This window comes from Stenella coeruleoalba (assembly GCF_951394435.1).
Source record: "Stenella coeruleoalba genome assembly, chromosome: 12".
NCBI classification, from domain to species: Eukaryota; Metazoa; Chordata; class Mammalia; order Artiodactyla; family Delphinidae; genus Stenella; species Stenella coeruleoalba.
Genome location: NC_137158.1, coordinates 47,543,475 through 47,561,096, shown reverse-complemented (window position 1 = coordinate 47,561,096; position 17,622 = coordinate 47,543,475). Strand labels below are relative to the sequence as shown.

Genomic DNA, 17,622 nt, shown 5'->3' with positions numbered 1-17,622 from the left:
GTTGTTTAATTTCTAAATTAATTGAAATTTTATTCAGTTATAAAATATAGTTAAAGCTTATATAGCTCTGGAACCAAAATCACAGTTTTATGAAAGCAGCATATTTAATTTAAAATGCTGAAAAAATCTATCGAGCTAGCCCAATGAGACATCAATGAGTTTGGATTATTTAATAATTGGGGCCATGTTGCCCTCTACTGACAGTATTGGAGAACTTGCCTTATTTACTCTTTACTCTCATTACCTAGCACAAAACCTGTTAATTTAGGCTTCTGTTTTCAATCCTGGTTGCATATTGGAATCATCTGAGAAGCTTGTAAAACAATCCCCATTCCCACCACCTGATGAAGATTCTGATTTATTCACCTATGGCCTGGCATGAGTCGTTTATATAAGCTCCCCAGGAGATTCAAATATGCATCATGTTAAGAAATGGTAGTTGAGGCACAGAAATAAAGTATTTCCAATAAAAAAAAGTTGTACCCCTGCCCCAGAGCATTTAGCATACCAGTGATCACTAGTCTCTGTCATCTGTTCTGCAGTGCCATTGTCAGAGACACGGTTTCTAGTCCAAAATTTTCCCTGATTAATCATGGGCTAGGTCACCACATGGGCACAGCAGCATGTGAAACATGCATGCAGTAACACACACACATTCACAGTTGCAGGAGCCGCTCTTCCTGAGAACTTCCAACCAAAACACATCTTCATTCCTATAACTAAGAAGGCTTTAAAACTGATGCCAACCTTCATGGGAAGAAAGGCAAACAAAACTGGAAGGATGGGGCTTCCTTGGTGGCGCAGTGGTTGAGAGTCCACCTGCCGATGCAGGGGACACGGGTTCGTGCCCCGGTCTGGGAGGATCCCACGTGCCGCGGAGCGGCTGGGCCCGTGAGCCATGGCCGCTGAGCCTGCGCGTCCGGAGCCTGTGCTCCGCAACGGGAGAGGCCACAACAGTGAGAGGCCCGCATACCGCAAAAAAAAAAAAACCAAAAACAAAAAGTGGAAGGATGGCGTTGAAACTGAAAACAGGAATGGGAGCTTTTTTATCACGAGGTAGGGGTGTGTGTGTGTGTGTGTGTGTGTGTGTGTGTGTGTGTGTGTGTGTGTGTGTGTGTGTGTGTGTGTGTGTGTGTCTCTCTGTTTGTGTCTGTGATTCCTGTCTTCCCCTTTGGAATGTAATTCCAAGAAGAAAGCGGTTTTTGTATGTTTTAGGGCAATGCCTGGCACATAGTGGGCCCTCAATGGACATTCTTTAATGGATGACAAATAAATAAATGAGTGAGTAGGCTTATGTGTGAGACCGAGAGTTTGATTATGAATAAATGTTCAAGGATACTCAAAAAAGAACAGGTAAACCCAAGCTAGATGAAAGAGGAGACCTATCCAACTAAAAGATTGAAAACTTATATCACTGTAAAAAATGATAGAATGAGAATAATTAAAAAAGCAAATTTATAATTAATTTCTGGTAACCTATGAATTGTGTCAAAACCCAACCATTCCAAGACTGGCCTTAGAGGTTATTTAAGAACACATGGCTAGAAACAAAACTAATCTGTCACCTTTGGAGCATTTTAGGGACCCCAACTCGTTATTTTGATAACTTGCAAATAAAGAGAATCAGTCATTTATTTTGCCTTTCCTATGCAAACTATATCACCGGATAACCAAATACAAGTATACTTCTCTAGAAGTATTCCAGTTAAATGAAGAAAGTATATAATTAGAATATCACAGTGAATTAATGTTTTAGGCATTGAGCATCAGTAGCTGCTAACAGGACAAAAGGAGTGACAACCAGACATTAGATGCCTCTGGATGGAAGAACACACTGCCTATGAAGCAGTATTGCTCAAAAAAAAAAAAAAAAAAAGAACCTAAATCTGGCAAAGCTCTAGGTCCAATTACCAATATACTGAAGCCCAAACTTATGAAGCTATATCACAGAGATGCAATCAGCAAAATTCAGAATGGAGGAAATTCTATAGGACAAACAACCTGGTTTCATTAAAAATAAACTGCAGGAAAAGGAAGAGTCGGAAGAGGAATCTGTTGATTAAAATACCTTAAAAGACATTATCAACCAAACACAATGCGGGAACCTTATTTGGAACTTAATTCAAACAAGCAAATTATTAAAAAAATTAATGACATTTATGGGCAATTGGAATTTAAACATTTACTGGATATTCAGTATTAAGAATTTATTAATTTTTAGGTATAATGATGATATTATATGGTCATAAATAGTCCTTTTCTTTTAGAACAAATACTGAAGCATTTGTGAATGAATTAAAATGTGTGAAATTTACTTGACAATAATAGGACAAGGGGATGCTGATGGGGGTGCAGACACTTAGGACTGGCTGTGTGTTGATAATTGTGGAAGCTGTGTGGTAGGTACAGGAAGGCGAGTACTATTTTTTTTCACTTTTGTATAGGTTTGAAGTTAAAGTTTTTAAAAGTATCCAATAAAAAAAAAGCTTCCTCACTAAGGTGAGGTAGATTTGGGAGGGGTGTTCTTCACAAACTACTTAGAAATGGAGAACAAGAAAGAAGGTAGAAAGAGGGAAATGTTTTTAGTAAATTATGTTGTGTCCGTGGTAAGCTGTTCATTCTTACTGTTTTTCTCTGCAAGTCCTTTTAAATAATGCAGTACATGCCGTTGAAGCCAGTATGCCAATAGTATTTCCATTTGCCATGAGGAGGAAGGGCCCAGTTACTATCCTTGCTGCGGGATTGGTGGGAAAGAAAAAGAGGAGAGGAAGTTGCATTCATATTGCTTCTCTAGCACATGGAGAATATTTATTCATCCTTTCTAGGACTATTTTTATAGCAATACTAAATATTTAGAAGATGTCTCCACCTAGGGCCCTTTGTTTATGTTTTTCTTTCCTGTGGAAAATAAATTATGCTGCTTTTTTTTTCTTCATCCAGTAACAAACTGTCAGGAAATTGTAAACTGGCTTTGTTCTCACCCATCCCATCAAAATGTCGTTTTGCACTTCAGAGCAGTTGCTAGGTTCACAGAGGGCCGATTGAATGAATGACGGATTTGGAATTTATAAATCAGGCAATATACTCTGGTAGATCCAGCAGAGGGAGCAGTGACCATGGATTTGCAGACCCAAAAGAGGACGAAGCTGCTTCAATCAGATAGATTGTATTTAGACACACTGTTCCTTTAAGAGCCTGACTGTTTCCTCCTCCACCTTTATTTTACGGACCCTGGAGCTCCAGGTTGATAAGTGAGTACACATAGCAGATCCTATTTAGTCCTAACCCCACCGTCATAGAAAGGTTCTTGTAATTTGGAACCAGGGGACATGAAGCCAAGAGTCTCCTTTTATATGATTTTTAAGTTATTATTATTATTTACATCTTTATTGGGGTATAATTGCTTTACAATGTTGCATTAGTTTCTGCTGTACAACAAAGTGAATCAACTATACGTATACATATATGTCCATATCCTCTCCCTCTTGCGTCTCCCTCCCACCCTCCCTATCCCACCCCTCTAGGTGGACACAAAGCACAGAGCTGATATCCCTGTGCTAAGCGGCTGCTTCCCACTAGCTATCTATTTTACATTTGGTAGTGGATATATGTCCATGCCACTCTCTCACTTCTTTCCAGCTTACCCTTCCCCCACTGTGTCCTCAAGTCCATCCTCTATGTCTGCATTCCTGCCCTGCCACTAGGTCCATCAGTACCATATTTTTAGATTCCATATATATGTGTTAGCATACGGTATTTGTTTTTCTCTTTCTGACTTACTTCACTCTGTATGACAGACTCTAGGTCCATCCACCTCTTCAGAGCTAGAAATTTCCTTCAAATTCTCTCCCTTTATTTAGTTTTCCCATACTATTTTTCCTTCTCTATTTCCATTTTCTCAAAGCCTGGTCAGTGGTGAGGTAGGAGCCATTATACATTTCTGTGCTGCCCACTTTAGGTTAAGGACAGAGCCTCAGACAGGAAAACGGACTCTGCTGTTTCCAACCAGCTAACCCCTTTACACGCCCCCATGACAAAGCTTGAGGATAGAGCAAAGGCAAAGCTACAGTGGGTGCCTTTTGCGCAAAGCTGCGGGGCAGTTAGCTCTGGTGGACAGGATGAGGTATTAGTGCCTTTTCCACTTGCTGCCTCTGAAGATGAACCAAACCACAGAAAGAAAGGCTTAAGGGACCATGGTAACAGCTGATCTGCTTTGGCCTTGCTGATGACATTCTAAGAACACACCAGCCCAGCTCTACCAAATCTTCATTCTATAAAAAGCAAGGGAGATGGGCACCAGCTCAGCTTCCCCGGTGAGCGTGAAGGTGGATTAACCCCTCTTGGGCATCAGCTACATCCTCAGTTGGCCATTCTTCCCATAGAACTCGGGAAGAAAATTCTGGACGATGTGTCCCATTAAAAGCATATTGTTGTTATTATTTAGAGCAATGTAAATTAGTCCTCACAGTTTCTTTTGTAGAAAGACTCCCCCCACCCCGCCCACCGCCTTGCATCAGAAACTCTATACTCTAGATTAGCGCATCTCAGACTTCAGTGTACACAGGAATCACTTGGAGAACTTGTGGAGCTGCAGTTCTAGAGGAGAGCCAGAGGTTCTGAAAGGGTCCAACCTGGTTTCTCAAAGTGTGGTCCATGGAGCAGCCCCATTGGTTTCACCTAGGAGTTTGTTAGAAATGCAAAAGTGAAGTCGTGCAACCGTTTTTTTACTCTGTATGTTCAGAGGTCCGTGATACTAGAATGATGATGATGATGATGATGATAATTTTAAATACCACTCATTGAGTACCTATCGCATGCCAGCAACTATATACACATTAACTCTAATGCAAATAGCATTGCCTTTATTTTACATCCAAAAGGTGAAGCTTGAAGAGGATAAGTAACCCGTCCAAAGTCAAGTAGCTGGTGAGTGTCCCCATCCAAGTCTACCAGTTCCAAAGCCTGGGCCCTGTTCGCCACTCCACGCTGCAATAATTGAGATCCCTCATCCCACTACCGACCCCCTACAAGATTCCCTGACTGTTTCTCCAGCCTTACCTATTGCTTGCTTTTTCCACTGATTTTTTTTTTTTTATTACACTTGCTGGGTCTGCAGCATCTGCACGTGACCTTGGGCAACACAACTGGTTAAGAACAGTCATTCATTCTTGGGGCAGTTTCTATATACTTGATTCCGCTGGGAGAGATCATTATGTCCTCTTGAGGAGCTTATCAACTGTCTAATCTTTATTATAGAGGAAACAAGTTTCTTTCTCTAATGTTTTACTAAAACATTTAACTTGATTTTCTTCCCACTCTGATTAATTCCCTCTATTTGTATCCTCCTTATAAATGGAAATTCTCATCTTGCAACATCAGATTCAAGACAGTTTTCCTGTAATCCATTTGCTGAGGAGGTGTTTTGATTTTCTTGTAAAAATAGACAGACGTATTGCTTTACTGAGACAAGTGTTTTTGGATGAGCTGCAACATTTTTCCTTAGTCCTTCCCCTGATGCCTACACACATTTATCCAGTAAACATTTTTTGAGACGATACTATATGCCAAACATTGCGCTAGGCTTGAGAATATAGTTTTAGTAAAATATACTTGGTCCTTTTCTTCCAAGGGGCTTTCTTCAATTATGGGATCATGGTAAGCTGGCTTCTATTCTTGTGGGCCTTTTGGTATGACAGCAGGATTGTAATCTCAAGTGTAACTCCTGAAAAAAAAATGTAGATTTATGGTTTTGCATGAGTATGGTATAGAAAAATGAGTAGACTGGGAGTTTAGAGACCTGAACTAGACCTCTTTCTCCTTCCCTTCTTTTCCTCCTTCTCTCCTGCTTCCTCCCTCCCTCCATCCCTTCTTTTCTTCTTTCCTCCCTCCCTTCCTTCCTTCCTTCTTCCCTTCCTTCCTTCCTTCAAACAATCCATCCATCCATCCATCCATTCATCTCATTCCTCTGCCCTTCCTTTTCTCCTCCTCTCCTTCTCAATAAAAATGTGCTCAACAATGTGGATACAGCAGGAATCAGGCATAAGAGATCCCTATCTTTGCAGAGCTGAGTCCAGTGGGGGAGACAGACCTTGGACATTTCAGTTGCTCTGAGCTGGATGAAGAAGTATAAGGCACTGTAGGCACAGGTCATAAGCAGGCCTGACTTGTAATCTGGGTCTAAGACACAGAAAACATAAAGTGCTGAAAGTTGTGTTACAAGCCATTCAGTTCCTCTAGTCCTTGTTGCTGTTGTTTTCTTTGACAGGTATGTGTGTGTGTGTGTTTGTGTGTTTGTGATGGAGTTGAATTTAACAGTCCTTTTAATTCTTAAAGTTTTAATATTCTAAACAGGAGCGTTAGCACAAAAATAGATATAGATTTTTCATTATAAAAAATTATAGGTTTTCATTCCTATATAAAAATGCAATTAACATATAGCAAAACAAAGAGAAATATGCATGCTTGTAGTATAGAACTCTTCAGAATAGATGAAAACCCCTGTGAAGCTGGATAATTTCTTTCAAAATCAGAAATGTTTTAATACTACAGTTCTCTAAGTAATCCTGCTTCTCCCCCACCTTCTCCTCAATTTCATGACTGGAATATAATCACCTGTCCTGTGGAGGGTAGCAGTCAAATAACTAAAACAATAGAGTTGCATTTCTGAAATTTGAATTACAAATAAAAATTATTCTTATGGATTCCATCCCCAGTGTTGTCAATTTTATATATAATAATCTCACATATATATAGACCTACAAAACTAGATATAAACCTTATTAAACAAAATGAAATTTCAAACTATATGTAAACAAAACCAACACTATTCATATTAGTATTCAATTTAATATAGCAGATGGTTTTGTTTTGCTGAAACTGTCTATTTGAAACACAAAATGATGCTGACTGCTGGGTGTGGGTTTTGTGCTGGGCATTCCCTCACTGTTGAGACTCAATCTCCCATCACTTCTGTTCTCTGTTCTACTGTGATACTGTTATTCAGACAGCAAGCACAGACCATTTGGCCTTCACTTAGCGTGAATAAAACATAGGGTCTGCTTTTGCTCTTTTCTCCTTAAGACTTAGACCATGGAATCATATACATGCACTCAGCTGTAGGCACCAAAATCCAATTGGATCAGACAATCTTGATTAGAGAGTGAACATCCAGATGATTCAGAGTAAATTTTTACTATATTATAAAGGTATTTATAAAATTATACAATTTTAAATTATATATAATATATAATACATATGTGTAAAATTTTATGCATATAATTGTACAGATGCATTATTTTTGTACTATATACCTATAACTATGGTATAATATGTGACATATGTGACTGAGATAATTTGGGATTGAGGATCCTTTCATGATCCTTACCAAGAAGTAGGAAATCAGAGCACTTGAGCCTTCCCAGGCAACCTGGAGCATTTCACACAGTTTTTTGCACAATCAGCCACTTCCTCTTCCTCACTTGTTGGGTCACAGAAGTGTTCACTTGGTTTTACATGCAAGTTCCTCTGCTCTTACAGCAAACCCAGTCTTGTCTGGAATGGCTATTCTCCCTAAATCCCATCATAAGCTCCCAACCTCAGAAGCCCTTGATGGCTCCTGGTTGACCTTGTGATACAGTCCAAACTCCTCCATGTTGTACACAACGCCTTCGATATCTATGTTCTTCCCACCTCTCTAGCCTTATGTTTTGTCCTACACCTTTCCCATGCATACTGACATCCTAGTGTTCTAGCGATGGGATGACTGGCAAGGATTTTGTGATTCTCTGTTTTTTTCCCATTGTTTGGAATGTTCTCACTTTTCTTGCCTAGAAAACTCCTAATTAATCTGAAAGATTTAGATTAGTCATCTACTCTACGGTAGGCAGAATAATGCCTCCGCAAAGATGTCTATATCCTAATCCCCAGAAACTGTAATTATGCTGTTATAGTTGCCAAACGTGATTTTACAGAGACAATTTACATTACACGCTGTACAATAGGGAGGTTACCCTGGATTATGCAGATGGGCCCCCTGTAATCACCAGAACTTAAAAGCGGAGAACTGTCCCTGACTGGAGGCATAAGAGGGATGCAACAGAAGAGGAAGTTGCAGAGACTCGAAGTGTGAGAGACATCTGATGCCCCATGACTGAAGGCAGGTTACAGGGAAAGCTTGAGAAGAACTGTGAGTAGTTCCTAGGAACAAAGACCAGCCCCTAAATGACAGCCAGCGAGGAAATACTAACCTCAGTCCTACAACCACAAGAAACTGAATTTGGCCAATTTGAATGAACTGAAAAACCACGTTACCCCCAGAGCCTCCAGAAATGAACACTGCCCTGCTGACCTGTGAGACTGTAAGCTGAGACCCAGCTGAGCCCAGTGGGACTTTTGATCTCTAGAACTATAAGATAATAAATAGATGCTGTTTTAAGATGCTAAATTTGTGGTAATTTTCTATGACAGCAGTAGAAACCTAATACACTCTCTTTCACAAAGTCTTTTCCTGAACCTCCTACAGACACCCCGGGTCTTTGTTGCACACCTCACCTAGATGCTCCTGTGGCTCCCGCCTGTCCCTCAGGGACAGGCCTGTCCCTCATTGTCTCCTCTACTCCTCTTGAAGACAGGAACCTTAATTTTTTTTTAATATATATATATTTTTTATTTGGTTGCACCAGGTCTTAGCTGCGGCAGGCAGGCTCCTTAGTTGTGGCATGCGAACACTTAGTTGCGGCATGCATGCGGGATCTAGTTCCCTGACCAGGGATTGAACCCAGGCCCTCAGCATTGGGAGCACGGAGTCTTAACCACCGTGCCACCAGGGAGGTCCCAGGAGCCCTATTTTATCACACTTATATCAGTAGCACATATTCAGGGCCTGTACACAGATGGTACTAAATGATTGTTTGGTAAATGAATACATGAAGTAGATGTTCCAGTCATTCAACAGATATTTGTTGTGTATCCACTATGGGCCAGGCATTATCCTAAACTATGGTTACAACAGTGAACACAGATAAATTCCTGATACAAAGAGGGGTTGGTGGAGGCAAACACTAAATGTGAAAATGAGTAAATGAATAATTCCTGATAATTTCTAGTAAGACTATACAATAAAATAATGGGATAGAGGGCTATAGGGTGTGGGGGGCAAGGCTACCATAGTTAGAGTGGTCAGGGAAGGTTGCTCCAAGGGTGATGTTGAGCCCAGACCTGAATGATGAGGAGGCACCATGCGACGATCTGAGGGAAGAGTGTCCCCAGCAGCTGATGATGAGAGCACCTTGCAGGAGCAGAGCGTTCCAGAGAGAAAGTGCAAGAGATGAGCCGGCAGACTTAGGTGGAGTTCAGAGCCTTGCAGACGATGAGGGAAAAGTTTAGATTATATTCTGATCCAATAGGAAACCTTTGAAGGAGTTTAATTTACATGATGGGACTTACGCTTTTCAACAGTTTCCTTTGACACCGGTGTGAAGAAAAGACTGTGGGGAGAGGTTGGAAGCTAGAAGACCACTTCATCCAAGCAAGAGGTGATGGAGGCTTGGACTAGCACTGTAGCAGTGGGGATGGAGAGAAGGGGTCAGAGGGGAGATATGTTTCGCAGGTAGAGGTCACCGGCCTTGCTGATGGATTTGATGTAAGTTTTGAAGGATTGAGAGGAGTAAAAGACGGCTCCTAGATTTTTGGCCTAATCAAATTGAAGGAGGTGTGGGGACTGGGGGACTAACCAGACTTGGGAAGGAGTGAAAGAGAATCGAGAATTTTGTACTGTGCATGTTAAATTTAAGATGAAAATCGGTCATCCTAGTGGAATCTCAAAGACAACGGATATATAAGTCCAGAATTCAGGGGAGCCCTCTGAGCTGGAGATATAAACCTGGGATTGATGGCATATCAATGATGTCTATTGGCATCAGACAAGATGATGTCATCTGGGGAGAGTTAGTAGAAAGGGTGAAGGATTAAGGACAGAATTCTGGGATGTTCTAGTGTTTAGATGTGAACAGAGGAAGGGGAGTCAGAAAATAAATTGGAGAAATAGTAAAGTGGAAGGAAAAGGAGAGTGTGGTGTCCTAAAAACTGGCAGGAAAATGTGCTTCACAAAAGAAAGTGCTCAGCCATTTCAAATACTGCCAAGAGGCCCTGAATATGAAGATAAAAAGAACTGGCCACAGAATTTGGCAAGACATGTATTTTGGTCTTAATATGATAGTATTCCTAGCCAGGTCTCTTCACTAGCCTCATTCACTTGATTCAATTCTTCACGAAACTTTAGTTTTTCAAGCATTATGCTAAGTACTGTGGATGGAGGAAGAAAAGGTAACCAAAAACAGGACTTCTTCCCTCAAATAATTTACAATTTAGGTGAAGAGACAGACTTATCAGAAGCTAACAGTTTAATATAAAATATGGCAAGTAAGCAGTTCTGGGAGAACTGGGAAGTCTCTAGGGCGGAAAAAGTATGTCAGTTGACTCTTCAAGAATCGGTAGTATTTCAGCCAGCAGGAGGAAAGAAAGGGATTTTTTTGTTTTTAACTTTTTTTTCAAATTGACAGAATAGAGATAATGTAGGTAAGGCATAAAAGGTTTCTAAACTAGGGTAACGGCTTTGGGAACGGGAAAGGTGAGGAAAGGTGAGAGATAACACTGTCAATAGCCGTATCATATTGTGCTTCAAGATATATATCTTTTTCCATTTGTATCTATCATCCATGAAATATGTAACCCAGGCATCATTTTCCTCATTTTACAGAGAAAGAAATCAAAGCACCAATTACATAATGAAGACAGAATGAAATCGAATGCAATAACTAGATTGAATTGTCCAAGAATTCCAAAGACTTAAATGTCACCACAACACATGCCATCCATTCACAGAATGGAAAGTAGGTGCTTTTGATATGACTATGACTGATAAACCAGTCCAACTGCATCGAACTAGGGCCAAGACACATCCTTAAGTCATAATATTGGGGCAGATGTTTGACCATGGGGTTCTACAGTATCTAATGGATAATAGAGAGGACATGTTGACACATAAGAAGCAGAAAGAGGACATTTTTTGGGGGAGCTGAGATGAACAATTTCAAGGAACGTTACGTATCTGTGGTATGTGGAATTACAGAGGCAGTTGCACAGAACAGTTAGCATGGGTGAGGGTGACCCACGGTGGTCTCTCTTAAAGCTCAGGATCATCACTGGGTCCATCATTCCATAAACATTCATAGACTGAGGCCTTAAATCTCCAGTGGCCAAGCTGGAAGCAGACACACATCATAGAGGAACTTAAAAATGAAATTTGAGTCCCTTAGATCCCTTGAAGCACCTCTGCAAACATGGTGAATCTCTTAAGTAGAGTATCTTTGTATATGAAGAAAATGGTAATATAGGAGGAGCTGAGAAGCCAGCAGACAAGGAAGCCAGGTTCAGTTGCAGAGTGAGGAAGAATGCTTTTGTAGCTTATAGACCATGTTTTATAGAACACCAGGGATGAGTGGTCTTACATCAGGAAAGTCAGTTGTCCTTTCAGCAGAAAATTTTTTATGCCTTTATTTGGACTCTTTAAATCTCATGAGACTTCAGGACAAGCACTTGTTCACATGCTTTTTCCGAAAAAGAACAATCAGTACAGGCTTAACATTCAAGGAAGATGGAGACTTTTTTTGAGGTCCTTTTTTATTTAGCTCCCTATCCATGAGAAATCTGATGCTGCATTTGGAAATAACCTATAGAAGTGAAAGAGGAAGGAGCTGAAATTCTTTCACCTGAATAACGTGATTATACAAACTCTAGCTGCCTTTCTCTCCATTTGCTGTTTTAAGGGCTTCCTCTTACACGGCCAGCTTGAATGCTAAGTGAAGGTTAACCCTTGGCATTTTCTTATTGGCATTTACCATAAGTAGGTGTTTTTTCTGTCCATGAGAACTGATTGAGGCTTACGTTCCACCTAATGCAGTAGTAAAAGATTTAATAGAAGTGGAACGTGATTGCTACAGTATATTTTCAGGCACTAAAGTTTGACCAAAATGGAATAAGGGCCAGGTGGCGGTATCTACAAACTGTGTTAATAGCTCCATCAACAAATGTTTAATGTACTTAGAGTTATTCTTCACATCCTACTGTTGCTAATACATTTCCTCCCATACCTCCTCTCAACACAAAAATTTTGAGAGGAAAGGAAACATTAATAACCCCAAAGTGTTTAATTTTAAAGGATATTTAAATCTTAATACTGGTCATAAGGTGACCTGTTTGACTACTGGATGGCTTATTGCAGGCTCCAATAATTTTGTCGCCATCATTAGCAAAAGTTGTTAACCAAGAGAAGGCTTAAAAATGCACAAGTTGTCTCCTTTCTTTACCCTTGGATTGCATTCTCTTTTGAAGATATTTTTCAGGGGATCAAAAATATAGAGGTGCTATACAGTGCTGTTTCAGCCTGGGGTGCAGGTGAGGCTGGCAGCCGCCTTAGTGTGTGTGAGAAGGAAGAGGCCCTCCTTTCTGTCCAGAGTTTTCATTTCTAGTCGGTCCAGTAAGTCAGACAACCAAGGCGGATCAGGCAGTTCTAGAGAGTCAAAGTCAACACGAGGGCATGTTTTGTTTGTTTGTTTAACCATAGTAGGAATAAAGAATGAAGAGGTGACTCCCATCCTGTACAGCACTTTCTTCAATGAACATTTATTTATTTATATGACTGTCCAGCCTCCAGATTGCTAGATACAGAGAACTGGGGCCTGAGGGGATAAGCTGCATGACAGAAAAGGTGCTGTGAGAGAGAAAGGAAGCAGGCAGGGTAGTTGGGGAGCACAGTGCTTGTGGCCTTTGAAGTGCTCCCCAGAGCATTTCCATATGGATGTGGCAAGGAAGGGGGTGAAAAAATGTGGTACAGTTCCTGAGAGAGCCTTCTTCCTCGCCAGCCATGTGGATGGAGCATTCTGGTCCTATCCCTTGTCCTGGTTTCCCCAGTTCATCTCTGTTGTCTCTTTCCCCATCTTATTGGATTTTCAAGCTTTTCAATTTTTAATATTTTTGTACGGAAAAAGGGGCCCACAAAGAGAAAAGTGCCTCAGGCTCCTGACAGTCATGATGAAGCCAAATGTAAAGTATTCTCAATGTGGGTTAGGTATAATCATTTAGTTAGTAAGTGAACATAAGAAAAGGTTATCACTGGAATTAGATCATCGCTACTGTCCTTTCTAAACTGTAAGAAGTTCTCTGACACTAAATATTGGGTTTTGTTGCTGCTTGAGAGAATGACCACTGACATTTTTGTTTGTAGCCGAGAATAAAGGACAGTTTGAAGTAGAAGCAAAATTGAGTAACATGAATCCTTGGTGCTAATGTGTGTTAAAATTGGAAGAGCTCTGTCTTGCATGAGACCCTGTTTCTATTTAGTAACCCTAACAATTATAATTTAAAATATTCTCAGTGTGGGTTAGATATAATGATTGAGTTAATTAAGAAACAAGTTTGAGAAGAGAAAAGACGTCTTAAAAGAAAACTACAGGATATAGAGTTTTCATAATAACACTCTACTCTACGCAAAATCTCAACTGTTAGCTTTGGGAGGGAGAGGGCTGCTCCCTAGAGAAGAGAGGGATGTGCTGACTTCAGTTGGCCTTTCTAATGAAGAAAGTTGCAGTATAAAAGTAACTAAATAGAGAGGAAAGACAAAGATTTAAAACAAGGTAGTATTTGAAGAGACAACAATAGTAGACTTTGCACAAACTACAGATAATGATTATGGAAACAATAATGTAAAAACAAATGATCAGGATATAAAAAGTAAGAATGTTTTCTAACACTTAACTCATGTAAAGACAGTACTCATAGGTTTTATATTTTCTTTTTTACTTACCTTTTCTTGGCTATAATATCCTTGGATAATACAGGAAAAAAATTTTAAAAGCACCCTAAGTCCTATATCATAGTAAACACTATTTATATCAGGTATATTTCCTTTCAGATATATATATTTAAAAATAAAATTTGGGCCATACTTTATAGTTTTATGTCCTTCTTTTCCCGCAGAATCAAATAGTCTTTAAAAACTTGGTTTTCAGTGGGCCTATAGAATTGTGTTTTTCGGATGAAACTTTTCCCCTGTTGTTAATAAAAATGTCACTATCCATCCTGTGCGTAGTGTCTAGTTAGAAGTAACAGACTCGATCCATAATCCAAATCCATAATCCTGAGTGCGAAAAAAGTAGGAAACAGAACGAGATGTGTAACAGAAAGCCATTTATATGAATAAAAACATTTGCATGCAAAATAATAATTCATACTGTACAAGGACATAGAAGCAAAGGGCTCAGCACAAAAGCTCATTGTGGTACGGCTTTGGCCATATTGACTAAAGGTGAATATATTATATATGCTGTGAATTACAGTTCCAATCCTAGGCATAAGCCTGACAGAAATATGGACATGTGTTCACCAAAAGATGAAACAGAAGGTTCTTAGCAACCCTATTAGCCAGGGCAAAACCAGAACCTACCCAAATGCCCATCAATAATAGAATGGAAATGAACAGTGGTTGAGTCACAAAATGTGATATCATACAGTAGTAAGAATGAACAATCTTCAGTTTACACAAAAACGTGAATGAATCTTAAAAACACAACGTTGAACTAAAGAAGCCAGACACCTACAAGTGCGAATAGTATGGTTCTGTGTATGTAATGTACAAAACCAGCAAAGTTAACCTCTTCTGCCAGAAGTCAGGAAAATGGTCCCGCTGAGCTGATAGCGACTAGAAGCAGGCACAAGAAAGGCTTGTGGGGTGCTAGCAACGTGTGCTTCCCGATCTTGGGACTGACTGCACAGTTGTGTTCAATTGGTGAGAATTCCCCAAGCTGTACACTTAGGATAAGTGGAATGGTCTATTTCTCTATGATATTACAGTACAAAGTGTTTTTTTTTAAGTTACACATTAAGTGTATTAGAATGGTTGCCTATCAAGAAGGAAATGAGAGTGAATGAATGAATTTCAAATGTGTGATTTTCAAGAACTTATTACTGAGCATTACCAAAAAATTTCTTAATTTTATTAATGACTCTTAGAAGTTGAGAGCTTTTGCTTATTTAGGGCTTTTTAGAAAACTTGTGGCAGAGAGTGAAATTCAGTAACCAACTAGATATGTCTTATTACTGAAATTCAGGTAATTAAATTTTAATACTTCTCCCAAAGTGAAATTAATGTGTGGTAATTATGATTGAGAATGTACTTACTTTGCCTTAATGTCATATTTTAAAAATCACACCTTTTAAGCCATTTTTATTTTTAGAACATGGTGTTTATTTACCTTTACTTTCTCTTTTCTTCACATTTTAACCTCAACACCAACATTTCCAAATGTTGTTGAATGTAATGCCAGGTACTTTCTGCTGGAATGAGGCATTTTCCCTCCCAGAGCAACCTGAACAGATTAGAAATCACCAAATGCTTCTGATTTTAATTCCCTGCAGAGAGTTGCTGGAAGAGTTGTTTTAGGTTATCCTGGTGACATTTATTAAGATCAGAAGGTACGGAGATAAGACCATCAGAAATGTTTATTTTACTTAACTGTTTAGATCCTCCCACACCTGCTCAGCTCAGTGACCCCAACTATCCTGTAATTGCCTATATTAAATATTTAGTGACTATGAAGCAAGAATATACCAGTTTAAGGAAAATGCATGTGATTTTCTTTTACATAAGTTTTCATGGATGGTTCTAAATTCCATTTAATGGATAAAATGAAAATAATTTCACTAATTGAGTCATTTGTTATGTCTGAATGTATTGCTAGCATATAGAAAAGCTTTCCCCAGTCACTCTGATTTTATTTTTCAATATTATAAATTTAATTAGAATCGAGATTTAACGCACAAAGAATATTTTGTGTCCTCCAATCGTTTCTGTTTTGGAAAAAAGATGATAATTTTATAAAGAAAGCCTCCTTAAATTTTGCCCTTTTGTGAGATTAAAAAAATAAAAACTAACAACAACTCTACAAACATCTAGCAGTTGAATCATTTCTTACTGTGTCATTGCTTTTCCTTTGAGTTGTAAGCCCGAACCGACCATTTAATGTTTGGAAAATGACTTACTAACATGTAATTTCAGAATGATGTCCTTTTTAAAATGAATTGCAAACTCATGCCTATGACAAACTCCTTTTTTGCGTATTCTTAACTTTTCCTAATTGCTCATTTTTGGTGAAATTGAGCCCCATCTCATAATACTGGGTCCCAGTAGGCCTCATCAGACTTGTTTGTGTGTTTACATATATTACACGGTGAAATAGATACTCATGTCTATAACTCTTCGTCCTCTGAGGACATTCAATGAATAGGAACCCAGAATCATGTGTTCCATAGTTTACTAAAGCCCCATGGAAAACCCTACTGCAGTAGCTCTGCAAAGTTCTGGTTAAACATTGCCCTAGCGTTTGCACTGCTCCGTCTGTTGTTTTTACGCTAAAGACTCAGCCCAGGTTGGAGGTAGTATTGACTTTGTAATTAAACCATTTTACCTTCAGAATTTTGTAATCACTGCATTTAAAACCATCTGTTGTGGTGGTAAACTCTTTTTTTTTTTAAAGGAAAGGAAAAAAATCTACAGTGACCTTTTTTTTTTTTTACTTTCAGAGTTCTGATTTTAGGTCCTTGATTTACTAGCATATCAATAGAAAAAAAGGAGGAAATTATCTGTGAGTGATGGAAAAGGAAGCTTGTCTTAGAATTCAAAATAAATGCAGATGAAAGTACCTTCTTGCCTGCTGTTCTTTTTCAAAGGTATATTGTTTCCTCTTTACATGTGGAGATATTATTAATTTACTCGAGGCTGAGTGGGGTGATATTAAAGACAGGTTTGTCTATGTTTCATAGTGCTGGAAACTCTTCTTGCTAACTTGCCACGGTATTGTCAGGACCGTAAGAGTGTGCGTCTGCCATGGGTAGCGTGATGCTTACTGCAGCAAGTAAGGCAACACAAGCAGAATGTTCAGGGTAGGGAACACAGTTTTAAAATAAGCGGCTTATGAAATACATTGGCTTTGTAGTGATGTAGGATCTGTAGAAGGCCCTGTGTTTCTGTTCCCAAGAAAAAGAGGCAGAAGAGTGGACTAATTTGCACTCTGATAAGCCTTTTTAAGGGGCATGGGATCAGTCTCACTACCCCCCCCACACACAGGGGACATGAGTGATGTCTGAATGACCATAGACTGCCCCTCTGCATTTAGGAAATGTAGCAAAAAGAATTTGAAAATATGAACGCTGGAGTCAGACCAGGGGCCACGTCATGGCCTTGTCACTTTTTAGTTCATGGCTTAGGGAAGTTACTTAACCTCCCTAACCTGAGGTCCCTTCATCTACAAAGTAGTGAAAAGAAAAGTACTCTGTCACAGTGTTGTTGTGGTTAAATACTACGGTAAAGTACCTGGTATGGTGCCTGGCATGTGGGAAGCATAAATAAAATAATATCTCTATCTCAATTAATTGATCTACCTGAAAACAGATTCTTGAGGCATCTCAGCTTTAAGTTTCAGTGTAGTTTGTCAATAAAAATAACAAGATATGTGGTTTAATAGTGGACTTTTAGAGCAATTTTGTAATTCTCTTTGGCTGACACCTATT

The 17,622-nt window shown here is 39.3% G+C and overlaps 1 long non-coding RNA gene across 1 annotated transcript in view; it reads left to right on the top strand.

Annotated features, from left to right (window-relative positions):
- The window catches only part of LOC307195416, a 152,987-nt gene extending 136,239 nt beyond the window's left edge, over window positions 1-16,748 (top strand). Inside the window, exon 3 of the long non-coding RNA XR_013830832.1 lies at window positions 16,636-16,748. This is a non-coding gene — a long non-coding RNA (uncharacterized lncRNA). The remainder of the gene's footprint in view (window positions 1-16,635) is intronic.
- The last annotated feature ends 874 nt before the right edge of the window (window positions 16,749-17,622 follow it).